At 48.7% G+C, this 22,776-nt stretch overlaps 1 long non-coding RNA gene across 1 annotated transcript; it reads right to left on the bottom strand.

Moving 5' to 3' along the window:
• Positions 1–10,536: 10,536 nt before the first annotated feature.
• Positions 10,537–21,936, bottom strand: LOC141161668 (uncharacterized). Its single transcript, XR_012250670.1, has 2 exons — positions 21,738–21,936; positions 10,537–21,076 (listed from the first exon to the last, which is right to left on the bottom strand). It is a non-coding gene; the product is annotated as an uncharacterized lncRNA (long non-coding RNA).
• Positions 21,937–22,776: the final 840 nt, after the last annotated feature.

Here is a 22,776-nt window from a genome sequence, read left to right as displayed (position 1 = left end):
TTTCTGAGGCTGGTGACTTGGATAAACTTATCCTCAGAAGCAGAGGTGACTCTTGGTCTTCCTTTCCCTGGGGCGGTCCTCATGTGAGCCAGTTTCTTTGTAGCGCTTGATGGTTTTTGCAGCTGCACTTGGGGACACATTATTAAAATAAGGAACTCTGGGTCAGATTTTCTAGGAAAATTTCTATTGCAAATCTATGGAAATTTCCAGAGAAATCCACAACACCAAATTTGCACAAGTTTGTGCAAATTTTGCTGTGGATTGTAAAAGATGATCAACTAAAATAAAAAGATTTACTTTTTCTACTCCTGTGACCATGTTTTACTGGTCCCCCAATAGGTCTCTGGTTAGCTACTGCAATGATGTGACTTCATATTTGAACGCTGCCATCCCAGAATACTATTTTATTTTGTAAGATCATCTGCACCTGCAAATTTTTAATTTAAAAAAATCCAGAAATTCATAGTAAAATCCTGATTTCAAATTTTTGTTTTTCCAGTGAAATCAGTACAGAAAATTCCCCAAATACCCATGACATTCCCACATCAGAAATTGACATGTTGAGATTTGAATTTAAAATTTTGTACAGAAAAACTCTCCAGAATGTTGATGAGATTTGTTAACATTTCATCCAGATACCTGTCAATGTAAACTGTTGTGAATTTTACCAATACTCCTATAAGCCAAAGCAAGCCTTAGGTCAGTGCCTTTTTTTGCGGATTGATTTGACGCTTTTGTTAGGAACATTTTACATAACATTTTGGGTCACATTTATCCTGTGCTCTACGCTGAGCACTTACATCTGGGTTTCCATCTAAGTCTCCAAGTGATGTGAGGGGCACTGCTCCTGGCACTGAGTGCTTGGTGTCAACTGTCATGTTAGCTGAACACCCAGCGACGATCGCGCATTCACAGCTCCTGTACATGCAAAATTACCATGATGTATCTACAATTCTAACTAGCCGGCTCCCCAGAAGCGGCTTTTACAATGTAACCCAATGGAGCCTTTTTCTGCCACTCCTTAGCCTTACATTGTAAAAGCCACTTCCGGATCACTCATAGAGTGAGTCAGCTAGTCAGAACTGCGGTAACATCACTGGAAAGCGGAGCAGAACAGAGCTGGACGCTGGCGAGAGCAGCAATAGGTGACTATATCAATATACTCACTGCATACTACATGAATATACACACATTTAATAAAACATATAGCTGGTACTGCTTCTTTAATAACCAGCATGGCGGTATTATCACTACTGTATGTGCTGGGTTTATTTGTCTGTTATATTGCAGTAATATTATTGAATATTATATAGCGGTGTTATTTGAAATATAGGTAGTAAATCTTGATTTCCTGCAAGCAGGGTGATTTAAGTAATAGAGACCCCAATCTGAGGAAGGGGACAGAGCGGGCATGGGCCTGTGTGTGTTCAGATGGCAGGGCTGAATTTTAATCCCAGTCCGTCCCTTTTTGGGGGGTATGGGAAACCTTACACGACCATGACGTTCAGGTACGTCAGATGTTATGAAGGGGTTAAGCAATATTGTAAAGAAAAATTGTCCAAAAATCCTCCAGAATGATTTGAGAAACTGATAAAGTCATATAGGAAACAATTACTTTAAGTTCTTGCTGCTAAAGCTATTAAACAAGCTGTTGATTCATCAGGTGTAAATAACTTGTTTTCACCAGTCAACCCCCTTATTACCAGGATAGGCGATTACTTACTGATCACTGGTTGTCCCTCTGCTGGTTCCTGCACAATCGGAAGTGCAGGAAATTTTTATCCACTTTACAAAATGAAGGAGCAAGTCAGGTATCTGACCGCCACTCCCTTCATTCTCTATGGGTCTGCCCAAAAAAGTCAGGCGCACTGCATGGCGCCGCCTCATATGGAATGAATGGAGCAGCATTTGAGCATGCGCACCACCGATCAAATCTAAAGGGGATAAAGGTTCCTGTAGATTGGAGCTTGTTTTTAACCCCTTTAATTTTTCACACACTGTTTCTGCATTCAAGTCTATTTTTTGGTAAATAAATAATGGCCCGGTATAATTTCTCATGTGTTGTTGTACATCCAAGGTTGTATTGACCTCATTTTATACCTTCTAAGGACCAGACTTTTTTAATACATATCCTGAATATAACACAATAGAATTGTTTGGAAAATATTATTGGGTTCTTCACAATTCAATGTACCGTGCCCTTATGAAATCTTTTTCCTGAAGGTACGTGGTCCTCAGATTTTTTATCACCATGCAATCTAAAGATCCAACTTAGATCAAGAGTGGCCACCACTGGACATACACCATGATGCAGTAAGGGCTAGAAATGTGTCCCTCCACTTGTGTGGGTACTTATTGCTTAGGGAATGTCAGAGTCCAATTCTCCTTTTTGAGAGGGTTCGCTGCATGTGCATCTCTCTGCCCGAAGAATATTAGTCTGGTGTTACTGTGGTGCCCCTGAGGGTTCAGTCGCCACAGAGGTACTGCATCTCACGCAGAGGTGTGGTATCTCACTCTCAGGTAAGGAAGGAGTACTGCCCGGTACCCTAACACCTGCATCCAACGCTACACTACTCCAGACCAGCAGGAGGGGCAAGATGCGTCGCTTCCCTGCTGAGCCCTGTCCCTGGCTGCAGTGGGGGGAACCAAAGAGAGGGGGAACCATGTAGTGGATGTGGGTGGAGGAAGTAAATCAGGAGAGCACTTGTTAGGGATAGTATATAGAGAGAAGCCATCTTGAAAGGAGACATCAGTCTGAGAGGAGAAGTAGAGGGAGCAGGAGCTCTGTAGGAGCCCTGCTCTGGAGGAGGGCCTAGCCAGACAGGCCCAAGACTGGAGAGAGAGCGAGAGAGAGAGAGAGAGAGGAGCAGGAAAGGCTCCAGGAACTTGGAAGGGACCCCAGGGGTACGGGAAGTGCTGGAGGCCACCCGCATGCCCGAATATACCAGGAGGTGGAGGGGTCAGGTCGCACAGAGGGTACCGATCCCTAAACTAGCAGAGTTCTTTAAGCCTCAACTAGGAAACCGGAGGCTGCAGCATTTCAGGTACTGCAGCCAACAAAACCACATCTAATCACCAGAAAGGTGGCCATAGAGGACCCAGAGGACAGAGAAAACGTCGCCCGGCAAGGTCCGCAGCCACTGGCCTGAGACACTGGGTGTGAGGTGCAGGGAGACGGCCAGAAGGAACACACAGAAGTGGGTCCCGTTACGTACTCCGGAGAGACCTGGGAGTTTGCTGAACCCATCCCTCAGTGAGCACAGAACGCCGTGGGAAGTTACTCTAGTACTGGTAACTGGAAGTCTAAGAAACCGTGTGTAAACCCTGAGGACTGCACCTTACTGTCTCTGTGATCATTATCTGCGCCATCCTCTGCACTACACCATAATAGCAACATCTACACGGCCCTGGAGCTAAGCTCTACCTGTGGAGAGCTAAACCAACTCTGCTGCATTCATACCAGCTTCAGAGGACCTGCTCCGCAGCGCCGGCTCCTTTTAGCCCCATACCACAGGTGGCATCACGAACTGTATATAAAAACTATAAATCCCCTGTAAATAATATTCCCCTTTTGATTGACCGCCCTGGGTCACGGACCGGGTCACCGCCACTGTGAAATCTCCCCTAGCAACGACCGGCCCGGCACCGAGTACCCCAGAGCCCAGGGGCCGCGTCATTACTGTATTACTGCTGCTCCAAATTACAAGCACTTGGTTCTCTTAGAGACAGTACCTTTGTTTAAACCCACTTAGGCTTGAATTGTAAAGGCCACTGGTCTGCACAAGGACTCTGGTTGTGTACGGTGATGGTGGCATGCACGGTTTCTACGTACGTGTCTGTGTGTAGTCAGGAAAGAATTTCAGTGGTGGTCTAATAACTGCAAGGACCAACGGAGGTGTTGTACAAAGGTAAACAAGTGGCTGCAGAACGGTTGGTGAAGATGGGCCACTTCATGCAAATAGTGGCCACTGATGACTGAGGCCTCCTTCCTGGTTTGTTCCTGGAGCCCCTTGGCTACTTGTTGAATATCTTTCCTGTGTTTGTTCCTTTTACACAAGACCCTGTGTCTTCTGTATTCTGTGGCTCTGTGTCCCGGTCTTCAGTCTTCTTTCTGTAGTATGGTGAGTAGGACATCCTGTATACAATGTTAGTGTTGTCATCAAATAATGAACCCCATAACAAGTGTAATGTAATTTGGTACCAGAGTTGACATAATAACATCTGCTCTCTGTGTATGCAGCCCCTTATACTTCCAGATCTAGCTGTGGAATATTCAGGGTAGTAGTGATCACTCCCATCATTGTCACTGCATCAGGTGAAATCCAGGCAAAAACCACACAACACAATATATTTATATATAATTTTTTTTATTGGAATAGCAATAAGCAACATTGTAATGAAAATATTACTGGCTCTTTAAGAAATTAAATTATGGTCACAGTCACTCTCAGATTGGCTCCGGTGGAGACCACAGAACTAGCTGCAGTCATTGGGGACCACCTGTGAGCTACTGGGACCCAAAGATCCAGAGGAAGGCAAAGAAACCCCCCAGAAGAAATCTGATTCAGGGGGGGAAAAAATTCCTTCCTGACCCCATTGCTGGCGATCGGATATTTCCCTGGATGTTGCGTGTCCTGCTGCATATTGCTGCATATAGCATCGGCTTACGTCGTGTGAACAATGGCCAAATAGCTGTTGGCTGAGCACTCGTCCTGTAAGATAAATTGTGAAAATAGCCAAATGTGTATAAGAACTAGTGAGTGATAAAGGAGACAATGGCTCGTAGGTAATAAATCATTACCTGTCTGCCAATATCTTGTTCTGTAAGACTTCAAGATATCATGCATTACATATTACATGGCATCCATTCTTTTGAAAGAGCACCATGTAATACCACATGTGTCCTGGAGAGGCCGCTATTTCTTCCAGCAAAAAACAGCTGATTGCTGAGGGCGTTCACTGCCGTCCCGTGACTTTCAACTGATCGCCAGCAAGTCCTCATTTAGGGACAGGAGTTGTTCACACTTGGCATATTTAGTGATTCATTGGGGGAGGACTGTGCCCGGATATAGACATTTTCTATAGTTTCAGGTTAAAGGGGTTTACAGGAATGTTTTTCTAAATATATAGGAGGTTACCATTGGTAGAAAAAAAAAAAACACAGTACTGTAAAAACCCCTTTTAACCTCTTCAGTATTGGGCGATTTTTCGTTTTTGCCCTTTCGTTTTTTCCTTCCCTTATTCAAAGAACCATAACTTTTTTATTTTTCTGCCTGTATGGCCGTGTGAGGGCTTTTTTTTGCAGGACTAGTTGTAGTTTTGCATGGCACCTTCCATTTTATAATATGGTGTACTGGAAAGTGGGAACAAAATTCAAAGTGTGGCAAACAGCAAAAAACTACAATTGTTTTTTATTTGAAGCGTTGATTCTATGGTAAAATTGACCTGGCAATATGATTCTCCAGGTCAGTGCGATTACGCAGATACCAAATTTGCATAGTTTTTGTTTTATTTAAGTTGTTAAAAAAATTCAGAAATTTGTAGAAAGAAAAAAAAAATGCATTGTGTCATCACTTTTCGAGAGCCATAATGTTTTAAAATTTTTGGGCATGGAACTGTGTGAGGGCTCATTTTTTGCTCCCGAACCGATGTTTGTATTGATATCATTTTGGGGTATATTCGATGTTTTGATCACCTGTTATTACTTTTTTTTCTCTTGTTGCAGCTGCCGAAAAACTGTAATTCTGGCATTTTATTTTCTAGTGACGCCGTTTACCGATCGAATTAATTTATTTTATATTTTGATAGATCTGAGTTTTATGAATGCAGCAATGCCAAATATGTGTATTTTTTTAGTTTTTTATATTTCAACAGTTTTTGGGGGGAAAATTGCGTGATTTTAAATTTTATATATTTGTTTTTTAATTTTTTTAAATATTTTTTTTTTACTTTTTACTGTATTTGTTAGTCCCCTTTGGGCCTAACTTTGACCTTAGTCGGGAGGATGCCCAGGATTATGGGAAGCTGAAAGGTGAGATCCTTGCACGACTGGGGGTTAATACATACAAGTACTTCATACAGGTCTCTGCCCCACTGCGGCTATCACGCCGGACCCTGCAAGCCCTGGTGCCTGGGAAATGGACACGACCTTCTGCTGGGGTCCGTCAGGACAGAGCTGGTACGGAAGGGATAACCAGGAATGAGGGTGGACGGAGACCAATTACCCCAAGGCCGGTCTCATGGACTAACGGTGCTACCACTATCAGGTGCTGGCGGTGATAAGGGCCAGGACATGTGGCTGCCAACTGCCCCCTTACTGTTGAACCCATGGACTGCGTGTTTACTTGCCGGGTGTCAATGCATGCCCAGACAGTCTGCACCGTGAATGCAGAGACTACATGCAGTGAACTTCAACTGTGCCAGGTACAGGTCAACGGTTACCCGACTGAGGCCCTCTTGGACTCAGGGAGCCTAGTGACACTTTTCCATGGGTCATTGGTTGCAGAGGACAACCCCAATGGTTGGAAAGTGGGGGTTGTTTGTATACATGGGGACCTCCGAGATTACCTGACAGCGGAGGTTACTTTTTCCACAACGTGTGGGGAGATGAAACATGTGGTGGGAGTGGTCAAGACCCTTCCTTATGGGACTGTTTTGAGAAGAGACTTTCCCCTATTCTGGTCCCTGTGGGAGAATAAAATTAACCCTCCCAGGGTAAATGTCTTTCCTGGCGCGGAAACTGAAGATCGCGAGTCAGGGATATCTGCCGTAGGGGTTACCCACTTAGGGCAAGAGTGTGAACCCGATAGGTTTCCCCTAGAGGTCTTGGCAGGAGAGGTCGAGGGACATATTAGTCTCGGAGCTTGAAGTGTCCAGTGGTACTTTTGGGACAGCTCAGCTCCAGGATCTCACTCTAGCTCGGGCACGAGAATGGATGATAATAATAAATGGGATGGCACAGCACCCTGGTGCGGAGTAAGTTTTTCCTCGTATGGCGGTCAACCTGGAATTGTTATACGGGTTGACAAAATCCGTGATGAAATAGTGGAACAGCTGGTAGTACCCCAATCCTACCATGGGGCAATGCTTGAGATGGCTCACACACACGTGCTGGGTGGGCACCTAGGGGTTAAAAGATGCAAGAACGTATCTTGCAGCGGTTCTTTTGGCCTGAGATTTATGCCGAGGTACAGCGGTATTGTGAGTCTTGCCTGCAGTGTCAGCTGACCACACCCACTGCAAGCTTCCGTAGTCCATTGGTACCTCTACCCATTAGAGGCCGTTCCGCTTCGCCAAACCTCCGCTAACCTTATTGCCCAGGAGCTGTTTGCCATGTTCTGTCGCCTTGGGCTACCTAAGGAGATCCTTACAGATCAGGGGACTCCCTTTATGTCCAAGGTTACAAAAGAACTGTGCAAGCTGCTTAAAATTAAACAATTGTGCACGTCGGTGTACCACCCACAGACCGATGGATTAGTTGGATTAGTTGAGAGATTTAACAAAACTCTTACATCTATGTTGAAGTGGTTTCCAAGGATGGGAGGGATTGGGACATGTTACTGCCCTATTTAATGTTTGCCGCCCGCGAGGTACCACAGACATCCACGGGGTTCTCACCCTTTGAGCTATTGTACGGCAGGCATCCTAGTGGTCTGCTGGATGTAGCCAAAGAGATGTGGTAGCAGGAGCCGACTCCACATAAGAGTGTAAAGCCACGGCCCCACACACTCACATACACACACTAAAACACACAGACACACACACTCGCCTCAACACAAACACAAGTGCACACTCCCCTTCAGTGCTGGGGACACAAACACACACCCCGATGGTTTGTGTGTCCGTGCACTAATGGGGTGTGTGTTTGAGTCCCCAGCACTGATGGGGTGTGTGTTTGTGTGACACCAGCACTAAAGGGATGTGTGTCTGTGACCCCAGCAATAAAGGGGTGGCTGTGTGATGGTTTGTGTGTCCCTGCACTAATGGGGTGTGCGTTTGAGTCCCCAGCACTGAAGGGGTGTGTGTTTGTGTGACCCAAGCACTGAAGGGATGTGTGTCTGTGACCCCAGCAATAAAGGGGTGGCTGTGTGATGGTTTGTGTGTCCCATCACACAGCCACCCCTTTAGTGCTGGGGTCACACAAACCATCACACAGCCACCCCTTTATTGCTGGGGTCACAGACACACATCCCTTTAGTGCTGGGGTCACACAAACACACACCCCTTCAGTGCTGGGGACTCAAACACACACCCCATTAGTGCAGGGATACACAAACCATCACACAGCCACCCCTTTATTGCTGGGGTCACACACACACACCCCTTCAGTGATGGGGACACAAACACACACCTCATTAGTGCAGGGACACACAAACCATCACACAGCCACCCCTTTATTGCTGGGGTCACAGACACACATCCCTTTAGTGCTGGGGTCCAACAGCCACCCCTTTATTGCTGGGGTCACAGACACATCCCTTTAGTGCTGGGGTCACACAAACCATCACACAGCCACAACTTTATTGCTGGGGTCACAGACACACAGCCCTTTAGTGCTGGGGTCACACAAACCATCACTCAGCCACCCCTTTATTACTGGGGTCACAAAGACACACACACCCCTTCAGCGCTGGGGATACAAACACACACCCCATTAGTGCAGGGACACACAAACCATCACACAGCCATCCCTTTATTGCTGGGGTCACAGACACACATCCCTTTAGTGCTGGGGTCACAAAAACACACACACCCCTTCAGTGCTGGGGACACAAACACACACCCCATTAGAGCAGGGTCACACAAACCATCACACAGCCACCCTTTTATTGCTGGGGTCACAGACACACATCCCATCACACAGCCACCCCTTTATTGCTGGGATCACACAAACGCACACCCCTTCAGTGCTGGGGACACAAACACACACCCCATTAGCGCAGGGACACACAAACCATCACACATCCACCCTTTTATTGCTGGGGTCACAGACACACACACCCCTTCAGTGTTGGGGACACAAACACACACCCCATTAGTGCAGGGACACACAAACCATCACACAGCCACCCCTTTATTGCTGGGGTCACAGTCACACATCCCTTTAGTGCTGGGGTCACACAAACCATCACACAGGCACACCTTTATTGCTGGGGTCACAGACACACACACACCCCTTCAGTGCTGGGGACACAAACACACCCCATTAATGCAGGGACACACAAACCATCACACAGCCACCCCTTTATTGCTGGGATCACAGACCCACATCCCTTTAGTGCTGGGGTCACACAAACCATCACACAACCACCCCTTTATTGCTGGGGTCACAGACACACATCCCTTTAGTGCTGGGGACACAAACACACACCCCATTAGTGCAGGGACACACAAACCATCACTCAGCCACCCCTTTATTGCTGGGGTCACAGACACACATCCCTTTATTGCTGGGGTTACACAAAATATCACACAGCCACCCCTTTATTGCTGGGGACACAGACACATCCCTTTAGTGCTGGGGTCACACAAACCATCACACAGCCACCCCTTTATTGCTGGGGTCACAGACACACATCCCTTTAGTGCTGGGGTCACACAAACCATCACACAGCCACCCCTTTATTGCTGGGGTCACAGACACACATCCCTTTAGTGCTGGGGACACAAACACACACCCCATTAGTGCAGGGACACACAAACCACCACTCACCCACCCCTTTATTGCTGGGGTCACAGACACACATCCCTTTAGTGCTGGGGTCACACAAACTATCACACAGCCACCCCTTTATTGCTGGGGTCACAGACACACATCCCTTTAGTGCTGGGGTCACACAAACACACACCCCTTCAGTGCTGGGGACTCAAACACACACCCCATTAGTGCAGGGATACACAAACCATCACACAGCCACCCCTTTATTGCTGGGGTCACACACACACACCCCTTCAGTGATGGGGACACAAACACACACCTCATTAGTGCAGGGACACACAAACCATCACACAGCCACCCCTTTATTGCTGGGGTCACAGACACACATCCCTTTAGTGCTGGGGTCCAACAGCCACCCCTTTATTGCTGGGGTCACAGACACATCCCTTTAGTGCTGGGGTCACACAAACCATCACACAGCCACACCTTTATTGCTGGGGTCACAGACACACAGCCCTTTAGTGCTGGGGTCACACAAACCATCACTCAGCCACCCCTTTATTACTGGGGTCACAAAGACACACACACCCCTTCAGCGCTGGGGATACAAACACACACCCCATTAGTGCAGGGACACACAAACCATCACACAGCCATCCCTTTATTGCTGGGGTCACAGACACACATCCCTTTAGTGCTGGGGTCACAAAAACACACACACCCCTTCAGTGCTGGGGACACAAACACACACCCCATTAGAGCAGGGTCACACAAACCATCACACAGCCACCCTTTTATTGCTGGGGTCACAGACACACATCCCATCACACAGCCACCCCTTTATTGCTGGGATCACACAAACGCACACCCCTTCAGTGCTGGGGACACAAACACACACCCCATTAGCGCAGGGACACACAAACCATCACACATCCACCCTTTTATTGCTGGGGTCACAGACACACACACCCCTTCAGTGTTGGGGACACAAACACACACCCCATTAGTGCAGGGACACACAAACCATCACACAGCCACCCCTTTATTGCTGGGGTCACAGTCACACATCCCTTTAGTGCTGGGGTCACACAAACCATCACACAGGCACACCTTTATTGCTGGGGTCACAGACACACACACACCCCTTCAGTGCTGGGGACACAAACACACCCCATTAATGCAGGGACACACAAACCATCACACAGCCACCCCTTTATTGCTGGGGTCACAGACACACATCCCTTTAGTGCTGGGGTCACACAAACCATCACACAGCCACCCCTTTATTGCTGGGGTCACAGACACACATCCCTTTAGTGCTGGGGTCACACAAACCATCACACAGCCACCCCTATATTGCTGGGGTCACAGACACATCCCTTTAGTGCTGGGGTCACACAAACCATCACACAGCCACCCCTTTATTGCTGGGGTCACAGACACACACACCCCTTCAGTGCTGGGGACACAAACACACCCCATTAATGCAGGGACACACAAACCATCACACAGCCACCCCTTTATTGCTGGGGTCACAGACACACATCCCTTTAGTGCTGGGGTCACACAAACCATCACACAGCCACCCCTATATTGCTGGGGTCACAGACACATCCCTTTAGTGCTGGGGTCACACAAACCATCACACAGCCACCCCTTTATTGCTGGGGTCACAGACACACACACCCCTTCAGTGCTGGGGACACAAACACACCCCATTAATGCAGGGACACACAAACCATCACACAGCCACCCCTTTATTGCTGGGATCACAGACCCACATCCCTTTAGTGCTGGGGTCACACAAACCATCACACAGCCACCCCTTTATTGCTGGGGTCACAGACACACATCCCTTTAGTGCTTGGGACACAAACACACACCCCATTAGTGCAGGGACACACAAACCATCACTCAGCCACCCCTTTATTGCTGGGGTCACAGACACACATCCCTTTATTGCTGGGGTTACACAAAATATCACACAGCCACCCCTTTATTGCTGGGGTCACCGACACACATCCCTTTAGTACTGGGGACACAAAAACACACACACCCCTTCAGTGCTGGGGACACAAACACACACCCTATTAGCGCAGGGACACACAAACCATCACACAGCCACCCCTTTATTGCTGGGGTCACATACACACACTCCCCTTCAGTGTTGGGGACACAAACACACACCCCATTAGTGCAGGGACACACAAACCATCACACAGCCACCTCTTTATTGCTGGGGTCACAGACATATCCCTTTAGTGTTGGGGTCACACAAACCATCACACAGCCACTCCTTTATTGCTGTGGTCACACAAACACACACCCCTTCAGTGTTGGGGACACAAACACACACCCCATTAGTGCAGGGACACACAAACCATCACACAGCCATCCCTTTATTGCTGGGGTCACAGACACATCCCTTTAGTGCTGGGGTCACACAAACCATTACACAGCCACCCCTTTATTGCTGGGATCACACAAACGCAAACCCCTTCAGTGCTGGGGACACAAACACACCCCATTAATGCAGGGACACACAAACCATCACACAGCCACCCATTTATTGCTGGGGTCACAGACACACACACCCCATTAGTGCAGGGACACACAAACCATCACACAGCCTCCCTTTATTGCTGGGGTCACAGACACACATCCCTTTATTGCTGGGATCACAGACCCACATCCCTTTAGTGCTGGGGTCACACAAACCATCACACAGCCACCCCTTTATTGCTGGGGTCACAGACACACATCCCTTTAGTGCTGGGGACACAAACACACACCCCATTAGTGCAGGGACACACAAACCATCACTCAGCCACCCCTTTATTGCTGGGGTCACAGACACACATCCCTTTAGTGCTGGGGTCACACAAACTATCACACAGCCACCCCTTTATTTCTGGAGTCACAGATACACATCCCTTTAGTGCTGGGAGTCACACAAATCATCACTCAGCCACCCCTTTATGGCTGGGGTCACAGACACACATCCCTTTATTGCTGGGGTCACACAAACCATCACACAGCCACCCCTTTATTGCTGGGGTCACAGACACACATCCCTTTATTGCTGGGGTCACACAAACCATCACACAGCCACCCCTTTATTGCTGGGGTCATAGACACACATCCCTTTAGTGCTGCGGACACAAAAACACACACACCCCTTCAGTGTTGGGGACACAAACACACACCCCATTAGTGCAGGGACACACAAACCATCACACAGCCACCCGTTTATTGCTGGGGTCACAGACACACATCCCTTTAGTGCTGGGGTCACACAAACCATCACACAGCCACCCCTTTATTGCTGGGGTCACAGACACACATCCCTTCAGTGCTGGGGTCACACAAACACACACTCCATTAGTGCAGGGACACACAAACCATCACACAGCCACCCGTTTATTGCTGGGGTCACAGACACACATCCCTTTAGTGCTGGGGTCACACAAACCATCACACAGCCACCCCTTTATTGCTGGGGTCACAGACACACATCCCTTCAGTGCTGGGGTCACACAAACCATCACACAGCCACCCCTTTATTGCTGGGGTCACAGACACACATCACTTTAGTGCTGGGGTCACAAACACACACCCCATTAGTGTAGGGACACACAAACCATCACACAGCCACCCCTTTATTGCTGGGGTCACAGACACACATCCCTTTAGTGCTAGGGTCACACAAACCATCACACAGCCACCTCTTTATTGCTGGGGTCACAGACACACATCCATTTATTGCTGTGGTCACACAAACGCACACCCCTTCAGTGTTGGGGACACAAACACACACCCCATTAGTGCAGGGACACACAAACCATCACATAGCCACCCATTTATTGCTTGGGTCACAGACACATCCCTTTAGTGCTGTGGTCACACAAATCATCACACAGCCATCCCTTTATTGCTGGGGTCACAGACACATCCCTTTAGTGCTGGGGTCACACAAACCATCACACAGCCACCCCTTTATTGCTGGGATCACACAAACGCAAACCCCTTCAGTGCTCGGGACACAAACACACACCATTAATGCAGGGACACACAAACCATCACACAGCCACCCATTTATTGCTGGGGTCACAGACACACACACCCCATTAGTGCAGGGACACACAAACCATCACACAGCCTCCCTTTATTGCTGGGGTCAGAGACACACATCCCTTTAGTGCTGGGGTTACACAAACCATCACACAGCCACCCCTTTATTGCTGGGATCACAGACCCACATCCCTTTAGTGCTGGGGTCACACAAACCATTACACAGCCACCCCTTTATTGCTGGGGTCACAGACACACATCCCTTTAGTGCTGGGGTCACACAAACCATCACACAGCCACCCCTTTATTGCTGGGGTCACAGACACACATCCCTTTAGTGCTGGGGACACAAACACACACCCCATTAGTGCAGGGACACACAAACCATCACTCAGCCACCCCTTTATTGCTGGGGTCACAGACACACATCCCTTTAGTGCTGGGGTCACACAAACCATTACACAGCCACCCCTTTATTGCTGGGGTCACAGACACACATCCCTTTAGTGCTGGGGACACAAACACACACCCCATTAGTGCAGGGACACAAAAACCATCACTCAGCCACCCCTTTATTGCTGGGGTCACAGACACACATCCCTTTAGTGCTGGGGTCACACAAACTATCACACAGCCACCCCTTTATTTCTGGAGTCACAGATACACATCCCTTTAGTGCTGGGAGTCACTCAAATCATCACTCAGCCACCCCTTTTTTGCTGGGATCACAAACCAACATCCCTTTAGTGCTGGGGTTACACAAACCATCACACAGCCACCCCTTTATTGCTGGGGTCACAGACACACATCCCTTTAGTGCTGGGGACACAAACACACACCCCATTAGTGCAGGGACACACAAACCATCACTCAGCCACCCCTTTATTGCAGGGGTCACAGACACACATCCCTTTAGTGCTGGGGTCACACAAACTATCACACAGCCACCCCTTTATTTCTGGAGTCACAGATACACATCCCTTTAGCGCAGGGACACACAAACCATCACACATCCACCCCTTTATTGCTGGGGTCACAGACACACACACACCCCTTCAGTGCTGGGGACACAAACACACCCCATTAATGCAGGGACACACAAACCATCACACAGCCACCCCTTTATTGCTGGGATCACAGACCCACATCCCTTTAGTGCTGGGGTCACACAAACCATCACACAGCCACCCCTTTATTGCTGGGGTCACAGACACACATCCCTTTAGTGCTGGGGACACAAACACACACCCCATTAGTGCAGGGACACACAAACCATCACTCAGCCACCCCTTTATTGCTGGGGTCACAGACACACATCCCTTTAGTGCTGGGGTCACACAAACCATTACACAGCCACCCCTTTATTGCTGGGGTCACAGACACACATCCCTTTAGTGCTGGGGACACAAACACACACCCCATTAGTGCAGGGACACAAAAACCATCACTCAGCCACCCCTTTATTGCTGGGGTCACAGACACACATCCCTTTAGTGCTGGGGTCACACAAACTATCACACAGCCACCCCTTTATTTCTGGAGTCACAGATACACATCCCTTTAGTGCTGGGAGTCACTCAAATCATCACTCAGCCACCCCTTTTTTGCTGGGATCACAAACCAACATCCCTTTAGTGCTGGGGTTACACAAACCATCACACAGCCACCCCTTTATTGCTGGGGTCACAGACACACATCCCTTTAGTGCTGGGGACACAAACACACACCCCATTAGTGCAGGGACACACAAACCATCACTCAGCCACCCCTTTATTGCAGGGGTCACAGACACACATCCCTTTAGTGCTGGGGTCACACAAACTATCACACAGCCACCCCTTTATTTCTGGAGTCACAGATACACATCCCTTTAGCGCAGGGACACACAAACCATCACACATCCACCCCTTTATTGCTGGGGTCACAGACACACACACACCCCTTCAGTGCTGGGGACACAAACACACCCCATTAATGCAGGGACACACAAACCATCACACAGCCACCCCTTTATTGCTGGGGTCACAGACACACATCCCTTTAGTGCTGGGGTCACACAAACCATCACACAGCCACCCCTATATTGCTGGGGTCACAGACACATCCCTTTAGTGCTGGGGTCACACAAACCATCACACAGCCACCCCTTTATTGCTGGGATCACAGACCCACATCCCTTTAGTGCTGGGGTCACACAAACCATCACACAGCCACCCCTTTATTGCTGGGGTCACAGACACACATCCCTTTAGTGCTGGGGACACAAACACACACCCCATTAGTGCAGGGACACACAAACCATCACTCAGCCACCCCTTTATTGCTGGGGTCACAGACACACATCCCTTTAGTGCTGGGGTCACACAAACTATCACACAGCCACCCCTTTATTTCTGGAGTCACAGATACACATCCCTTTAGTGCTGGGAGTCACACAAATCATCACTCAGCCACCCCTTTATGGCTGGGGTCACAGACACACATCCCTTTATTGCTGGGGTCACACAAACCATCACACAGCCACCCCTTTATTGCTGGGGTCACAGACACACATCCCTTTATTGCTGGGGTCACACAAACCATCACACAGCCACCCCTTTATTGCTGGGGTCATAGACACACATCCCTTTAGTGCTGGGGACACAAAAACACACACACCCCTTCAGTGTTGGGGACACAAACACACACCCCATTAGTGCAGGGACACACAAACCATCACACAGCCACCCGTTTATTACTGGGGTCACAGACACACATCCCTTTAGTGCTAGGGTCACACAAACACACACTCCATTAGTGCAGGGACACACAAACCATCACACAGCCACCCGTTTATTGCTGGGGTCACAGACACACATCCCTTTAGTGCTGGGGTCACACAAACCATCACACAGCCACCCCTTTATTGCTGGGGTCACAGACACACATCCCTTCAGTGCTGGGGTCACACAAACCATCACACAGCCACCCCTTTATTGCTGGGGTCACAGACACACATCACTTTAGTGCTGGGGTCACACAAACACACACCCCTTCAGTGCTGGGGACACAAACACACACCACATTAGTGCAGGGACACACAAACCATCACACAGCCACCCCTTTATTGCTGGGGTCACAGACACACATCCCTTTAGTGCTAGGGTCACACAAACCATCACACAGCCACCTCTTTATTGCTGGGGTCACAGACACACATCCATTTAGTGCTGGGGTCACACAAACACACACCCCTTCAGTGCTGGGGACACAAACACACACCCCATTAGTGCAGGGACACACAAACCATCACACAGCCACCCGTTTATTGCTGGGGTCACAGACACACATCCCTTTAGTGCTAGGGTCACACAAACACACACTCCATTAGTGCAGGGACACACAAACCATCACACAGCCACCCGTTTATTGCTGGGGTCACAGACACACATCCCTTTAGTGCTGGGGTCACACAAACCATCACACAGCCACCCCTTTATTGCTGGGGTCACAGACACACATCCCTTCAGTGCTGGGGTCACACAAACCATCACACAGCCACCCCTTTATTGCTGGGGTCACAGACACACATCACTTTAGTGCTGGGGTCACACAAACACACACCCCTTCAGTGCTGGGGACACAAACACACACCACATTAGTGCAGGGACACACAAACCATCACACAGCCACCCCTTTATTGCTGGGGTCACAGACACACATCCCTTTAGTGCTAGGGTCACACAAACCATCACACAGCCACCTCTTTATTGCTGGGGTCACAGACACACATCCATTTAGTGCTGGGGTCACACAAACACACACCCCTTCAGTGCTGGGGACACAAACACACACCCCATTAGTGCAGGGACACACAAACCATCACACAGCCACCCCTTTATTGCTGGGGTCACAGACCCACATCCCTTTAGTGCTGGGGTCACACAAACCATCACACAGCCACCTCTTTATTGCTGGGGTCACAGACATATCCCTTTAGTGTTGGGGTCACACAAACCATCACACAGCCACTCCTTTATTGCTGTGGTCACACAAACGCACACCCCTTCAGTGTTGGGGACACAAACACACACCCCATTAGTGCAGGGACACACAAACCATCACATAGCCACCCATTTATTGCTTGGGTCACAGACACATCCCTTTAGTGCTGTGGTCACACAAATCATCACACAGCCATCCCTTTATTGCTGGGGTCACAGACACATCCCTTTAGTGCTGGGGTCACACAAACCATCACACAGCCACCCCTTTATTGCTGGGATCACACAAACGCAAACCCCTTCAGTGCTGGGGACACAAACACACCCCATTAATGCAGGGACACACAAACCATCACACAGCCACCCATTTATTGCTGGGGTCACAGACACACACACCCCATTAGTGCAGGGACACACAAACCATCACACAGCCTCCCTTTATTGCTGGGGTCAGAGACACACATCCCTTTAGTGCTGGGGTTACACAAACCATCACACAGCCACCCCTTTATTGCTGGGATCACAGACCCACATCCCTTTAGTGCTGGGGTCACACAAACCATTACACAGCCACCCCTTTATTGCTGGGGTCACAGACACACATCCCTTTAGTGCTGGGGACACAAACACACACCCCATTAGTGCAGGGACACACAAACCATCACTCAGCCACCCCTTTATTGCTGGGGTCACAGACACACATCCCTTTAGTGCTGGGGTCACACAAACCATTACACAGCCACCCCTTTATTGCTGGGGTCACAGACACACATCCCTTTAGTGCTGGGGACACAAACACACACCCCATTAGTGCAGGGACACACAAACCATCACTCAGCCACCCCTTTATTGCTGGGGTCACAGACACACATCCCTTTAGTGCTGGGGTCACACAAACCATTACACAGCCACCCCTTTATTGCTGGGGTCACAGACACACATCCCTTTAGTGCTGGGGACACAAACACACACCCCATTAGTGCAGGGACACAAAAACCATCACTCAGCCACCCCTTTATTGCTGGGGTCACAGACACACATCCCTTTAGTGCTGGGGTCACACAAACTATCACACAGCCACCCCTTTATTTCTGGAGTCACAGATACACATCCCTTTAGTGCTGGGAGTCACTCAAATCATCACTCAGCCACCCCTTTTTTGCTGGGATCACAAAACAACATCCCTTTAGTGCTGGGGACACAAACACACACCCCATTAGTGCAGGGACACACAAACCATCACTCAGCCACCCCTTTATTGCAGGGGTCACAGACACACATCCCTTTAGTGCTGGGGTCACACAAACTATCACACAGCCACCCCTTTATTTCTGGAGTCACAGATACACATCCCTTTAGTGCTGGGAGTCACACAAACCATCACACAGCCACCCCTTTATTGCTGGGGTCATAGACACACATCTCTTTAGTGCTGGGGACACAAAAACACACACACCCCTTCAGTGTTGGGGACACAAACACACACCCCATTAGTGCAGGGACACACAAACCATCACACAGCCACCCGTTTATTGCTGGGGTCACAGACACACATCCCTTTAGTGCTAGGGTCACACAAACACACACTCCATTAGTGCAGGGACACACAAACCATCACCCAGCCACCCGTTTATTGCTGGGGTCACAGACACACATCCCTTTAGTGCTGGGGTCACACAAACCATCACACAGCCACCCCTTTATTGCTGGGGTCACAGACACACATCCCTTCAGTGCTGGGGTCACACAAACCATCACACAGCCACCCCTTTATTGCTGGGGTCACAGACACACATCACTTTAGTGCTGGGGTCACACAAACACACACCCCTTGAGTGCTGGGGACACAAACACACACCCCATTAGTGCAGGGACACACAAACCATCACACAGCCACCCCTTTATTGCTGTGGTCACAGACACACATCCCTTTAGTGCTAGGGTCACACAAACCATCACACAGCCACCTCTTTATTGCTGGGGTCACAGACACACATCCATTTAGTGCTGGGGTCACACAAACACACACCCCTTCAGTGCTGGGGACACAAACACACACCCCATTAGTGCAGGGACACACAAACCATCACACAGCCACCCCTTTATTGCTGGGGTCACAGACCCACATCCCTTTAGTGCTGGGGTCACACAAATCATCAAACATCCACCCCTTTATTGCTGGGGTCACAGACACACATCCCTTTAGTGCTGGGGTCACACAAACCATCACACAGCCACCCCTTTATTGCTGGGGTCACAGACACACATCCCTTTAGTGCTGGGGTCACACAAACCATCACACAGCCACCCCTTTATTGCTGGGGTCACAGACACACATCCCTTTAGTGCTGGGGTCACACAAACCATCAAACAGCCACCCCTTTATTGCTGGGGTCACAGACACACATGCCTTTAGTGCTGGTGTCACACAAACCATCACACAGCCACCCCTTTATTGCTGGAGTCACAGACACACATCCCTTTAGTGCTGGGGTCACACAAACACACACCCCTTCAGTGCTAGGGACACAAACACACACCCCATTAGTGCAGGGACACACAAACCATCACACAGCCACCCCTTTATTGCTGGGATCACAGACACACATCCCTTTAGTGCTGGGGTCACACAAACCATCACACAGCCACCCCTTTATTGCTGGGGTCACAGACACACATCTCTTTAGTGCTGGGGTCACACAAACCATCAAACAGCCACCCCTTTATTGCTGGGGTCACAGACACACATCTCTTTAGTGCTGGGGTCACACAAACCATCAAACAGCCACTCCTTTATTGCTGGGGTCACAGACACACATCCCTTTAGTGCTGGGGTCACACAAACCATCACACAGCCACCCCTTTATTGCTGGGGTCACAGACACATCCCTTTAGTGTTGGGGTCACACAAACCATCACACAGCCACCCCTTTATTGATGGGGTCACAGACACACATCCCTTTAGTGCTGGGGTCCCACAAACCATCAAACAGCCACCCCTTTATTGCTGGGGTCACAGACACACATCCCTTTAGTGCTGGGGTCACACAAACCATCACACAGCCACCCCTTTATTGCTGGGGTCACAGACACACATCCCTTTAGTGGTGGGGTCGCACAAACCATCACACAGCCACCCCTTTATTGCTGGCGTCACAGACACACATCCCTTTTAATGCTGGGGTCACACACACAGCCCGTCAGTGGTGCATTTCAGGGGACATGTACACGTATGCCCAAACACATCACACACACATGCACGCCCACCTACCTTCTATGCAGGACCCCAAGAAGTGTTCTCACTTGATAATTAGAGGTCCTATGATAGTTTATCCACAGATCTCAGAACAGCCCTGGGGAAGGTCTGGAAGAAGAAAAACAAAACAATGCAGCTAATAATCATCTTCCTCGTCCTGCTGTGCTGTTTGTGCTGTGCACAATGCTGTGCAGCGAGTCCTCCTCCCTCTCCGATGTGACCCGATCCTCAGTGTTCAGTGAAGAGCTACCTACCTGGACTCGTCCTCTTCAAGCTGTGACACAAGATGGTTCAGGAATAGAACACTGTACATTCTATAGCGATTGTGATGTCACGTGAGGTCTATGATATCAAGCACTCTGTGATGTCATGTGCCTTATGATGTCATCATAACTGACACTGTTGTCTTTTCTATCAAGTTTACAACTTCAGAAAATAAAAAAATAAAAATCACTGACTGCAAATAACTATTTATTTATTTTACTCATATAGCACCATTAATTTCACAGCACTTTACAGTCAATGTGCAGACATCACTGTCTCCATAGGGAATCTAGATTGTGAGCCCCTATCAGTATGTCTTTGGAGCGTGGGAGGAAACTCACACAAATATGGGGAGAACATAAAAACTCCTTGCAGATGTTGCTTTTGGTGAGATTCGAACCCAGGACCCCAGCGCTGAAAACTTACAGAGCTAATCACTAATCACTGCCAATCACGTTCATGATACCTATTTCAACTTAAAGTTTTTATTGTCCAAATAACTCACATATTAAAGGCAGCTTTATCCTCCGGATCGCAGCCGGGACCTCCAATACAGTCAGTATAACACAACCTCGTTGCCGTGGGCGACTGCACCGCCATGTTACTCAAGGTGCATCAGGTACGTTGCCTTCACAGGCCTGTGTTCATCTTCACACAGGCTGGTAGTGCAGAGCCTCCTATTCTGCTGCTAGCAAACACCACACTGTCACACCCAAAATCTAGGCTGCAGGTTTTTAAATGGAATCTGTGGCCATGAGTCAATTGTAAGACTTGGCTGGAGGGAGTGACCTGCCCCACTTCCACTCCCAAAATAAAAGCCCATGCCAGATTTTCTTAACTCCAACTTTGCCAAATAGTTTGACCAAGTGCAAACTTTATTTTTATTTTGCACTGCAACCACAGCTGTTTCTGTGATTGCAATGCACTCCAGCGGGTTCAATATGCGTCTATGCGCATCCCGGGGGATACATACTGTCCCTCGCCTATGATTCCCCTCACTTCCTCACAGAGTGTATATACAGTACAGACCAAAAGTTTGGACACACCTTCTCATTTAAAGATTTTTCTGTATTTTCATGACTTTGAAAATTGTACATTCACACTGAAGGCATCAAAACTATGAATTAACACAGGTGGAATTATATACTTAACAAAAAAGTGTGAATTTTGAATAAATCCCCAACAGTGTCACCAGGAAAGCAATCCCACACCATCACACCTCCTCCTCCATGCTTCACGGTGGGAACCAGGCATGTAGAGTCCATCCATTCACCTTTTCTGCGTTGCACAAAGACACGGTGGTTGGAACCAAAGATCTCAAATTTGGACTCATCAGACCAAAGCACAGATTTCCACTGGTCTAATGTCCATTCCTTGTGTTCTTTAGCCCAAACAAGTCTCTTCTGCTTGTTGCCTGTCCTTAGCAGTGTTTTTTTAGCAGCTATTTTACCATGAAGGCCTGCTGCACAAAGTCTCCTCTTAACTTGGTCTCTAATCTGAGCTGCTGTTAACCTGCGATTTCTGAGGCTGGTGACTCGGATAAA

The sequence above is a fragment of the Phyllobates terribilis genome, unplaced genomic scaffold, assembly GCF_046119375.1.
Source record: "Phyllobates terribilis strain yellow unplaced genomic scaffold, ASM4611937v1 Scaffold_9__5_contigs__length_417890890, whole genome shotgun sequence".
Taxonomy (NCBI): domain Eukaryota; kingdom Metazoa; phylum Chordata; class Amphibia; order Anura; family Dendrobatidae; genus Phyllobates; species Phyllobates terribilis.
The sequence above is the reverse complement of the archived record's forward strand: the minus strand, read 5'-3'. Positions and strand labels throughout refer to the sequence as shown.